Source organism: Lipotes vexillifer, unplaced genomic scaffold (assembly GCF_000442215.2).
Source record: "Lipotes vexillifer unplaced genomic scaffold, Lipotes_vexillifer_v1.1 scaffold252, whole genome shotgun sequence".
NCBI classification, from domain to species: domain Eukaryota; kingdom Metazoa; phylum Chordata; class Mammalia; order Artiodactyla; family Lipotidae; genus Lipotes; species Lipotes vexillifer.
The window spans coordinates 1,577,735-1,590,925 of record NW_006773367.1 but is presented as its reverse complement, the minus strand read 5'-3'; the positions used below and the strand labels follow the sequence as shown (position 1 = coordinate 1,590,925).

The 13,191-nt window shown below is 38.5% G+C and overlaps 1 protein-coding gene across 2 annotated transcripts in view; it reads right to left on the bottom strand.

Annotated features, from left to right (window-relative positions):
* Nucleotides 1-13,191, bottom strand: part of AOPEP (aminopeptidase O (putative)) — a 318,679-nt gene that overhangs the window by 291,527 nt on the left and 13,961 nt on the right. The gene's annotated exons all lie outside the window — the stretch shown is intronic.

Sequence of the window (13,191 nt, the reverse complement as noted above, 5' to 3'; positions counted from 1 at the left end):
AGCACAGGTCACTGCCCCCACCCCTCTTCCGGGGAGCCTGTGCAGCCCGCCACTGCCAGGTTCCCGGGATCCAGGGACAATTTCTCAGGGAGAACACACGGCGGGCCTCAGGCTGGGGCAACGTCACGCCGACTTCTGCCGCCGCAGGACCGCTCCGCACTCCGTGCCCCTCCCTGCCCCCGGCCTGAGAGCGCCAGAGCCCCCGAGTCAGCGGCTCCTTTAACGCCGTCCTGTCTGAGCAAAAAGCAGACGCCCTCCAGCGACCTACACGCAGAGGCAGGGCCAAGTCGAAAGCTGAGCCCCTGTGAGCTGTGAGAACAAAGAAGAAAAAGGGAAATCTCTCCCAGCAGCCTCAGAAACAGCGGATTAAAGCTACACAATCAATTTGATGTACCCTGCCTCTGTGGAATACATGAATAGACAGCGAATCATCCCAAATTGAGGAGGCGGACTTCTAGAGCAAGATCTATGATTTTTTCCCCTTTTCCTCTTTTTGTGAATGTGTATGTGTATGCTTCTGTGTGAGATCTTGTCTGTATAGGTTTGCTTCCACCATTTGTCCCAGCGTTCTATCCGACCATTTTTTTTTTTAATTTTTTTCTTAATAATTAATTTTAATTTAAAGAACTCTGTTATACTTTACCTTCTTTCTATCTTTCCTTCCTTCCTTCCCTTTTTGAGACAACGAATCGTCCCAAATTGAGGAGGTGGACTTGGAGAGCAAGTTTTATGATTTTTTCCACTTTACCTCTTTTTGTGAGGGTATATGTGTATGCTTCTATGTAAGATTTTGTCTCTATAACTTTGCTTCCACCATTTGTCCTAAGGTTCTATCCTTCCCTTTTTTTTTTCCTCTAAATAATTATTTTTTTAATTCAATAACTTTATTATACTTTATTTTATTTTACTGTATCTTCTTTCTTTCTGTATTTTTTCCTTCCTTCCCTCATTCCTTCCTTCCTTCCCTCCTCCCTCCCTCCCTCCTTTCTTTCCTTCTTGCCTTCTTCCTTTCTTTTCTTCTTTCTTTCTTTCTTCCTTCCCTCCTTCCTTCCTTCCCTCCTCTCTTTCTTTCTTTCTTTCTTTCTTTCCTATTTCCTCCTACTTATACTAATTCTCTCTACTTTCTCTCCCTTTTATTCTGAGCCGAGTGGATGAAAGGCTCTTGCTGCTCCAGCCAGGAGTCAGGACTCTGCCTCTGAGGTGGGAGAGCCAACTTCAGAACACTCGTCAAGAAGAGACCTCCCAGCCCCACATAATATCAAACGGCGAAAATCTCCCAGAGATCTCCATCTCAACACCAGCACCCAGCTTCGCTCAACGACCAGCAAGCTACAGTGCTGGACAACCTATGCCAACCATATAGCAAAACAGGAACACAACCCCACCCACTAGCAGAGAGGCTGCCTAAAATCATAATAAGTCCACAGACACCCCAAAACACACCACCAGACGTGGACCTGCCCACTAGAGAGACAAGATCTAGCCTCATACACCACAACACAGCCACTAGTCCCCTCCACCAGGAAGCCTACACAACGCACTGAACCAACCTTAGCCACTGGAGACAGACATCAAAAACAACGGGAGCTACGAACTTGCAGCCTGCAAAAAGGTGAACCCAATCACAGTAAGATAAGCAAAATGAGAAGACAGAAAAACACACAGCAGATGAAGGAGCAGGATAAAAACCCACCAGACCTAACAAATGAAGAGGAAATAGGCAGTCTACCTGAAAAAGAGTTCAGAATAATGATAGTAAAGATGATCCAAAATCTTGGAAATAGAATGGACAAAATGCAAGAAGCAGTTAACAAGGACCTAGAAGAAATAAAGATGAAACAGACAATGATGAACAACACAATAAATGAAATGAAAAATACTCTAGATGGGATCAATAGCAGAATAAATGAGGCAGAAGAACGGATAAGTGACCTGGAAGATAAAATAGTGGAAATAACTACTGCAGAGCAGAATAAAGAAAAAAGAATGAAAAGAACTGAGGACAGTCTCAGAGACCTCTGGGACAACATTAAACGCACCAACATTCGAATTATAGGGGTTCCAGAAGAAGAAGAGAAAAAGAAAGGGACTGAGAAAATATTTGAAGAGATTATAGTTGAAAACTTCCCTAATATGGGAAAGGAAATCGTTAATCAAGTCCAGGAAGCACAGAGAGTCCCATACAGGATAAATTCAAGGAGAAATACGCCAAGACACATATTAATCAAACTGTCAAAAACTAAATACAAAGAAAGCATATTAAAAGCAGCAAGGGAAAAACAACAAATAACACACAAGGGAATCCCCATAAGGTTAACAGCTGATCTCTCAGCAGAAACTCTACAAGCCAGAAGGGAGTGGCAGGACATACTGAAAGTGATGAAGGAGAAAAACCTGCAACCAAGATTACTCTACCCAGCAAGGATCTCATTCAGATTTGATGGAGAAATTAAAACCTTTACAGACAAGCAAAAGCTGAGAGAGTTCAGCACCACCAAACCAGCTTTACAACAAATGCTAAAGGAACTTCTCTAGACAAAAACACAAGAGAAGGAAAAGTCCTATAATAACGAACCCAAAACAATTTAGAAAATGGGAATAGGAACATACATATCGATAATTACCTTAAATGTAAATGGACTAAATGCTCCCACCAAAAGACACAGATTGGCTGAATGGATACAAAAACAAGACCCATATATATGCTGTCTACAAGAGACCCACTTCAGACCTAGAGACACATACAGACTGAAAGTAAGGGGATGGAAAAAGATATTCCATGCAAATGGAAACCAAAAGAAAGCTGGAGTAGCAATTCTCATATCAGACAAAATAGACTTTAAAATAAGGACTATCAGAAGAGACAAAGAAGGACACTACATAATGATTAAGGGATCGATCCAAGAAGAAGATATAACAATTGTAAATATTTATGCACCCAACATAGGAGCACCTCAATACATAAGGCAAAAACTAGCAGCCATAAAAGGGGAAATCGACAGTAACACATTCATAGTAGGGGACTTCAACACCCCACTTTCACCAATGGACAGATCATCCAAAATGAAAATAAATAAGGAAACACAAGCTTTAAATGATACATTAAACAGGATGGACTTAATTGATATTTATAGGACACTCCATCCAAAAACAACAGAATACACATTTTTCTCAAGTGCTCATGGAACATTCTCCAGGATAGATCATATCTTGGGTCACAAATCAAGCCTTGGTAAATTTAAGAAAATTGAAATTATATCAAGTATCTTTTCCGACCACAACGCCATGAGATTAGATATCAATTATAGGAAAAGAGCAGTAAAAAATACAAACACATGGAGGCTAAACAATACACTACTTAGTAACGAAGTGATCACTGAAGAAATCAAAGAGGAAATTAAAAAATACCTAGAAACAAATGACAATGGAGATACAACGACCCAAAACCTATGGGATGCAGCAAAAGCAGTTCTAAGAGGGAAGTTTATAGCAATACAAGCCCACCTTAAGAAGCAGGAAACATCTCGAATAAACAACCTAACCTTGCACCTCAAGCAATTAGAGAAAGAAGAACAAAAAAACCCCAGAGTTAGCAGAAGGAAAGAAATCATAAAAATCAGATCAGAAATAAATGAAAAAGAAATGAAGGAAACAATAGCAAAGATCAATAAAACTAAAAGCTGGTTCTTTGAGAAGATTAACAAAATTGATAAACCATTAGCCAGACTCATCAAGAAAATAAGGGAGAAGACTCAAATCAATAGAATCAGAAATGAAAAAGGAGAAGTAACAACTGACACTGCAGAAATACAAAAAATCATGAGGGATTACTACAAGCAACTCTATGCCAATAAAATGGACAATCTGGAAGAAATGGACAAATTCTTAGAAATGCACAAACTGCCAAGACTGAATCAGGAAGAAATAGAAAATATGAACAGACCAATCACAAACACTGAAATTGAAACTGTGATTAAAAATCTTCCAACAAACAAAAGCCCAGGACCAGATGGCTTCACAGGCGAATTCTATCAAACATTTAGAGAAGAGCTAACACCTATTCTTCTCAAACTCTTCCAAAATATAGCAGAGGGAGGAACACTCCCAAACTCATTCTACGAGGCCACCATCACCTTGATACCAAAACCAGACAAGGATGTCACAAAGAAAGAAAACTACAGGCCAATATCACTGATGAACATAGATGCAAAAATCCTCAACAAAATACTAGCAAACAGAATCCAACAGCACATTAAAAGGATCATACACCATGATCAAGTGGGGTTTATTCCAGGAATGCAAGGATTCTTCAATATACGCAAATCTATCAATGTGATTAACCATATTAACAAATTGAAGGAGAAAAACCATATGATCATCTCAATAGATGCAGAGAAAGCTTTTGACAAAATTCAACACCCATTTATGATAAAAACCCTGCAGAAAGTAGGTGTAGAGGGAACTTTCCTCAATATAATAAAGGCCGTATATGACAAGCCCACAGCCAACATCATCCTCAATGGCGAAAAACTGAAAGCATTTCCACTAAGGTCAGGAACAAGACAAGGTTGCCCACTCTCACCACTCTTATTCAACATAGTTTTGGAAGTTTTAGCCACAGCAATCAGAGAAGAAAAGGAAATAAAAGGAATCCAAATCGGAAAAGAAGAAGTAAAGCTGTCACTGTTTGCAGATGACATGATACTATACATAGAGAATCCTAAAGATGCTACCAGAAAACTACTAGAGCTAATCAATGAATTTGGTAAAGTAGCAGGATACAAAATTAATGCACAGAAATCTCTGGCATTCCTATATACTAATGATGAAAAATCTGAAAGTGAAATCAAGAAAACACTCCCATTTACCATTGCAACAAAAAGAATAAAATATCTAGGAATAAACCTACCTAAGGAGACAAAAGACCTGTATGCAGAAAATTATAAGACACTGATGAAAGAAATTAAAGATGATACAAACAGATGGAGAGATATACCATGTTCTTGGATTGGAAGAATCAACATTGTGAAAATGACTCTACTTCCCAAAGCAATCTATAGATTCAATGCAATCCCTATCAAACTACCACTGGCATTTTTCACAGAACTAGAACAAAAAATTTCACAATTTGTATGGAAACACAAAAGACCCCGAATAGCCAAAGCAATCTTGAGAACAAAAAATGGAGCTGGAGGAATCAGGCTGCCTGACTTCAGACTATACTACAAAGCTACAGTAATCAAGACAGTATGGTACTGGCACAAAAACAGAAAGATAGATCAATGGAATAGGATAGAAAGCCCAGAGATAAACCCATGCACATATGGTCACCTTATCTTTGATAAAGGTGGCAGGAATATACAGTGGAGAAAGGACAGCCTCTTCAATAAGTGGTGCTGGGAAAATTGGATAGGTACATGTAAAAGTATGAGATTAGATCACTCCCTAACACCATACACAAAAATAAGCTCAAAATGGATTAAAGACCTAAATGTAAGGCCAGAAACTATCAAACTCTTAGAGGAAAACATAGGCAGAACACTCTATGACATAAATCACAGCAAGATCCTTCTTGACCCATCTCCTAGAGTAATGGAGATAAAAACAAAAATAAACAAATGGGACCTAATGAAACTTCAAAGCTTTTGCACAGCAAAGGAAACCATAAACAAGACCAAAAGACAGCCCTCAGAATGGGAGAAAATATTTGCAAATGAATCAACTGACAAAGGATTAATCTCTAAAATTTACAGGCAGCTCATGCAGCTCAATAACAAAAAAATAAACAACCCAATCCAAAAATGGGCAGAAGACCTAAATAGACATTTCTCCAAAGAAGATATACAGACTGCCAACAAACACATGAAAGAATGCTCAACATCATTAATCATTAGAGAAATGCAAATCAAAACTACAATGAGATATCATCTCACACCAGTCAGAATGGCCATCATCAAAAAATCTAGAAACAATAAATGCTGGAGAGGGTGTGGAGAAAAGGGAACACTCTTGCACTGCTGGTGGGAATGTGAATTGGTTCAGCCACTATGGAGAACAGTATGGAGGTTCCTTAAAAAACTACAAATAGAACTACCATATGACCCAGCAATCCCACTACTAGGTATATACCCTGAGGAAACCAGAATTCAGAAAGAGTCATGTACCAAAATGTTCATTGCAGCTCTATTTACAATAGCCCGGAGATGGAAACAACCTAAGTGCCCGCCGTCGGATGAATGGATAAAGAAGATGTGGCACATATATACAATGGAATATTACTCAGCCATAAAAAGAAACGAAATTGAGCTATTTGTAATGAGGTGGATAGATCTAGAGTCTGTCATACGGAGTGAAGTAAGTCAGAAAGAGAAGGACAAATACCGTATGCTAACACATATATATGGAATTTAAGAAAAAAAAATGTTATGAAGAACCTAGGGGTAAAACAGGAATAAAGACAGAGACCTACTGGAGAACAGACTTGAGGATATGGGGAGGGGGAAGGGTGAGGTGTGTTAGGGCGAGAGAGAGACATGGACATATATATACTAACAAACGTAAGGTAGATAGCCAGTGGGAAGCAGCCGCATGGCACAGGGAAACCGGCTCGGTTCTGTGTGGCTGTCTGGAGGGGTGGGATAGGGAGGGTGGGAGGGAGGGAGACAAAGAGGGAGGAGATATGGGAACATATGTATATGTATAACTGATTCACTCTGTTATAAAGCAGAAACTAACACACCATTGTAAAGCAATTGTACCCCAATAAAGATGTTAAAAAAATTTAAAAAAAATAAATAAATAAAAATAAAATAAAAAGGAAAAAAAAAAAGAGTTAGTTAGTAAATATTTTAGCCTTTGTAGGCTATGCAGTCTTTGTTGCAACTGTTTAACTCTGCCATTGCAGCACCAAATCAGCCATAGACAATGGCTGTATTTCAATAAAACTTTATTTACAAAAACAGGCAGTAAACTGGATTTGGCCAAAGGGCTGGATTATTCAGGTACAAATGAGTCCTGACAAACAATTTCAGAGTTCACATCTGCAGTAGTGTATATGATTGCACAGGGATATGTAGCACTGCTTTAATTATTGAGAGATTACAAGAAAAGAACATAAGAATGATGCTTTTGGTGAGTAAAGGCTAAATGACATCACGGCATGATTTGTAAGCAAGAGCTTTACAGCATATGGAAGAAAAGTGGTGGAGAATAAGATCATCATGTGGCTCAGGGTAGAACAGGCACAACGACCTCAAGAGAACCTTCATGGAGCTGTCAGCACCACATTCATATTGTAAGGGGCAGCTTCATTTCAGGAAAATAATAATCTTTTACAATAAACTGAAGTTGTCCATTTGAATTTCATTGATTTAATGGTTTGGTCTGCATTTAATTTAGACTTTTTTTGGTGTTTTAGATGTGTAAGAGTATAGGAATACAAAATTGTTTGGCAGGATTTATTTATATCTGGATAATCCAGCCCCCCGGCCAAATCCAGTCTACTGCCTGTTTTTGTAAATAAGCATACATTTATAGTTTTAAAGATATCATTCTAATACAAATAACTTCAGTCAACCCTGGTGAATCGTGAGGTTTTTCCCCTCTGACAAGAAAAGTAATGCTCAAGTTTGAGCAACACTGCCACACACAAGCTTTTACATCTGAACTGCAGGACCAAACCATGAATGAGAAAGTATGTAGGCTTGGTGAGGTGGGGGTAGGGAGTGCCACATCGCATCTTGGGAAGCGTAGTTATCATCACAAGTAAACCAGAAATGGAGGCTGGAGGAGTCCAGGTATCAGTGCCTGCTTGAGACTGCAGTGTTTCATTTACTCAATCAATTCAGCGTGTCAGGGAAACAAGCAGGGAGGGTAAAAAAGATGCTGTGTGAGTCCCAAAGAACTTCACCAGACAATTCATGAGACACCAAAACCTGGATAGAGGAGCTGTGTGCCTCAGTAACCTTTCATCTGTTGAACAGAGAGGGGATTTCAGGCAGCACACAAGTGGACAGTGAATGGAGCTAAGGGAAATCCTCAGACTTTATCCTGTCTGTTGAAACACCAGAGAGGAAAGCCATGAGCATGACAGGAAAAAATACTGCAGGATAAAGGTAAAAGAAAACATTGTTCTAAGGACTCAGAGGAAGAACAAGCCTCGGAAATGAATTTACTACAGAAACCAAAACAAGTTTAGAAAACTGGCATTCCCATTATGATACAAGAAGATATAACTTCTATGAAAAAATGGTAAAAAGCCATGAGAGGACAACAGGCTGAAACAGTGTAACAGACTGAGATCAAAAGACAACAAAGTAACAAAAAAGATAAGGAAGAATTGCAAGGGTTGTTACAATAACAATCTATAATGGAATTACTAAAGAATAAAATGTCTCCATGGAAACTCAGTGGTATAAAGTATAAATAAAAAATGAAAAGGCAAGCCATACAGTCGGGGAGAATATATTTGTGACACATATCTGGCAAAAGGCTAGAATCTAGAGTATATAAAGTATTCTTACAGTCTAACAATAAAACAACCAAAAAAAAACCATATTAAATAAATGGGCAAATGACTTGAAAAGACACTTTTCAAAGGCAGACATAAGAACGTACAATAAGGGCATGAAAGTTGCTCACCATCATTAGTTATCAGAGAAATGCAAATTAAAACCACAAGATAGTATTTCACCCCAGTTGGAGGGCTAAAATTAAAAGGAGTGACAACATCAAGTGTTTGCAAGGATGCACAGCTACTGGACTCTCATACATTGCTGGTGGAATATAAAATGATTGAATCACTTTGGAAATAGTTTGCCAGATACAAAGTTAACTTCTCTGACCCAGCAATTCCACTCTTAGGTATTTACCCAAGTGAAATTAAAACCTTTGTCCACAAAAAGGCTTACACATGAATGTTCACAGAATATTTTTTGTAATGCCCCCTCAAAATTCAAATGTCCATCAACAGATGAGTGGATAAACAAACCAGTTTACTCACATAATGGATTACTATTCATCAACTTTTTATAAAAGAATAAACTATTGATATCCACAACAATATGGGTACGCCTCATGCTGAGCAAAAGAAGCCAGACACAAAAGAGTACACACGAATGATGCCATTTATATGAATGTTTAGGAGAGGTAAAACTAATCTATAGATATGGAAATCAGATCAGCGGTTGACTGGAGTGGGGTTAGGGAAGACTCACTTAAGGAGGGATGGCAAAGGCACAAGGGAATTTCTAGGGTAACAGAAATGTTCTACATCTTCATAGGGGTGCTGATTAATTACATAGATGCATTTTTTTTGTCAAACACCATTGAACAAGACGAACTGTGTGCATTTCATTATACATAAATTATACTGTAATTAAGTTGATTAAAAACCAAGGTACCCACAACCAGCTCAATTCTAGAAAGTTCTGAATTACATAAATAAATTTTTTAAATTCTATGAGCCTGTAGGCAGAAAAATAAGACTACTTTCAAAGAATTTTTTTTAAATGATATCAGATTTCTCCTCTGAAATACTAAGTAAGATATGGTAATGAAAACATTTACAGTTGTTTAAGAGGGAAAAGAAGTAAGAATTTAATATCTAGCCAAGGATTGTTCATAAGTAAACACAACAAAAAGCTCACCTAAAAATGGGAGGGCTCAGAAAATATACCACATACCCATCCTTCTAGGAATGAAAAAAAAAATAGTGAAGCCATTTCCCAGCTGACTAGGAGATGACTCAGACTTAAGAGATCAAGAGTAAAGAAAGTCTAACTACTTATTGCAGATATAAAAATATAATTTGAAACTGGATGAAAACGTAAAACAACGATTATAATTCCTAGAAAAGAAGATATAATACAAAAACAAAATATAGAGATAGTAGGAGTCGCAAATTCCAAACTGTATTTATTAAAACTGGAGAATGTGGATGAGGGAAGTTGATAGAAGTAAATGCCCATTAAATTCTTTATTTGATATAGAATGAAGTCAAGAGCTATTGGTTAACTAAATTGTGAAACATCCATTTATGGAATACTCTATAGTCATAAAAATATTGAGGAAGCTCTTCATGGTCAGATACGAAATTATCTATAAGATAAACTTATTCTAAAGAGGGAAGCACAATACAAAAAAGTGTATAGCATGTTATGATTTGTGCAACAAAAGAGGAAAAAATATACTATACAAAGGAAACTGGTGACCTTGGTTGCCTCAGGGAAGGGTTACTGGGTAGCTGGGAATTAGGAGTAAAAACGAGACATTGTAAATTTTTTTGTCCTTTGCTCATTTGTAAATGAACCATGTAAATGTGGCTTATTTTTTAAAATGAAATTTTGAAATGTGTGATTTGTTTTGTTTTGACTTTGAGAATCAAATAAAATCAAATGTTTATTTGATTTTATTTGATTTTATTTGATTTATTTGATTTTATTTTTGACTTTATTACATGTGTCAATGTAGTTTTTTTATGAAGAAGACATCACAAATCAGAAAGGATTCAATAAATGATCTTGGATAACCGGTTTCCTATTCGAAGACAAAAATGTTTAGTCCTCATTTCACAACCCTGACCAGAATAAACTACAAACAGATTAAACAGTGAAATTACAAAAGTAAATAAATAAATAAAAATTAAATAAAAATATTAGAACAAAACAGGTGAATCACAGAGCAAAGAAAGACTTCCCAAGAGAAACCTAACATATTTGATTACATAAAATTTAAAATCTCCTATAGATTAGAAATATTATATAAAATTAAAAGGCATACTAAAAACAGAAAAATGCTTTTCACAAATATAAGAGATTAATATCTCTATTTTATTTTATATATTTTTTAAACAGGAGAATAGCTTACAGATTTACGTAATGTAAGTCTTATGTGACACGGGAGCCTCCACAGGAAATGAAGGCCCGAAGAAACAGACCTGCATACTTTTCTGCTGGGTTTGATGACGAGTGGACACTCAACTCAGGAACAGCCAGATGGAAGAGACGCACAGGGCAAGGTACGCGAGAAAGAGCACGGAACTTCCATGCCCTCTCCAGGTACACAATTCTCCCCACATCTCCACGCGTTCACTAACCTGGAAGTTCCAGTATCTTTATTTTTTAAAGATCCAATCAAATTAGAAGACAAAACAAACTTTTGGAAACCTCACTAACACCTCGATATAAAAATGAACAAAGGAAATTAACAAACAGGAAATGAAAATGGTTAAGAAACATATAAGGATGTATGAAACCTCATTGATAATTGAAGTAATCCAAATTAAAGAGAGGCCTTCTCTTGCCTATCAGATGGGTGAAACTCCAAGGAAAAGGAGACCTTCATAAACTACTGATGGATATGTAAATTGGTACAACCTTTATGAAAAACAACTTGAGATATGTACCAACAGCCTTAAACAGGTTCAAAACTTTTGACTCAATAATTCTAATTTTATACAAACTGTCTCCCCAGGAATTTAATGCAACTTTATTTATAATAAGAAAAAAACCTTGGAAACAATAAAAATGTCTAATAATATGGAAACGTTAAGTAAAATCTGATACATTCATACAATAAAATATTATGCAGACATTAAAATTATCAACTGGTGGCACAGTGGTTGAGAGCCCGCCTCCTGATGCAGGGGACACGGGTTCATGCCCCAGTCCGGGAATATCCCACATGCCGCGGAGCGGCTCCGGGAAGATCCCCCATGCCGCGGAGCGGCTTGACCCGGGAGCCATGGCCGCTGGGCCTGCGCATCCGGAGCCTGTGCTCCGCAACGGGAGAGGCCACAACAGTGAGAGGCCCGCGTACCGAAAAAAAAAAAGAAAAAAATTATCAACTTGAAATATGTTTAATGACCTGAAAGACAAGCAAGATATAAGTGAAAAAAGTAGAATACAAAACTGTTATATGCTATGATGACAATTTTTAAATGATAATATGTACTATAGAGAGAGATGTTTTTTCTTATAAGTTTATTTATTTATTTATTTTTGGCTGCGTTGGGCCTTCGTTGCTGGTACCCGGGGCCTAGTTGCGGTGAGCAGGGGCTACTCTTCATTGCAGTGCACGGGCTTCTCATTGCAGTGGCTTCTCTTGTTGCGAAGCACGGGCTCTAGGCGCACAGGCTTCAGTGGTTGTGGCACGCGGGCTCAGTAGCTGTGGCTCACGGGCTCTAGAGCACAGGCTCAGTAGTTGTGGAGCATGGGCTTAGCTGCTCCGCGGCATGTGGGATCTTCCCGGACCAGGGCTCGAACCCAAGTCCCCTGCATTGTCAGGTGGATTCTTAACCACTGCGCCACCAGGCAAGTCCCTATAGAGAGATTTTAAATACCAGAGGGAGGGCTTCCCTGGTGGCGCCGTAGTTGAGAGTCCGCCTGCCGAGAGCCGAGCCTGTGCTCCGCGATGGGAGAGGCCACAACAGTGAGAGGCCTGCGTATCGCAAAAAAAAAAAAAAAAAAAAAAAAAAAAAAAAAAAACCAGAGGGAAATGCAACAAAATGTTAGCAGCCATTTTGTTTAAAATTATTTAATTTTATTACTTTTACTTTTTTGTATAAGTCTCTATAATGAGTAGTGGAAGGAGACACCATATTTTAAATAAAGAAATATTACAATCACAGAAACTTTACCCGGCATCAACATGCCCAGGATCTCAACTGAAAGTGTTAATTATTGCAATAAGCAAGAAATTCGCAGACAAAACCTTGATGATGCATTAGCACTTGCCTTCCGTCTTTCTTATACACCTTTGGTTCAAAACTTCATGGCCAGGGCTTCCCTGGTGATGCAGTGGTTAAGAATCCGCCTGTCAGTGCAGGGGACACGGGTTCGATCCCTGGTCCGGGAAGATCCCACATGCCGCGGAGCGACTAAGCCAGGGGGCCACAACTACTGAAGCATGCACTCTAGAGCCTGCTTGCCACAACTACTGAGCCCGTGCTCCACAGCTACTGAAGCCGTTGTGCCTAGAGCCCATGCTCTGCAACAAGAGAAGCCACCTCAGTGAGAAGCCCGCACGCTGCAACGAAGAGTGGTCCCTGCTCACTGCAACTAAAAGAAAGCCCGCGCACAGCAACGAGGACCCAACACAGCCAAAAATAAAATTAATTAATTAATTAATTTAAAAAACAAAACGAAACTTCATGGCCAAATAGTGTACAGAACAGATGCAATACTAGGATGA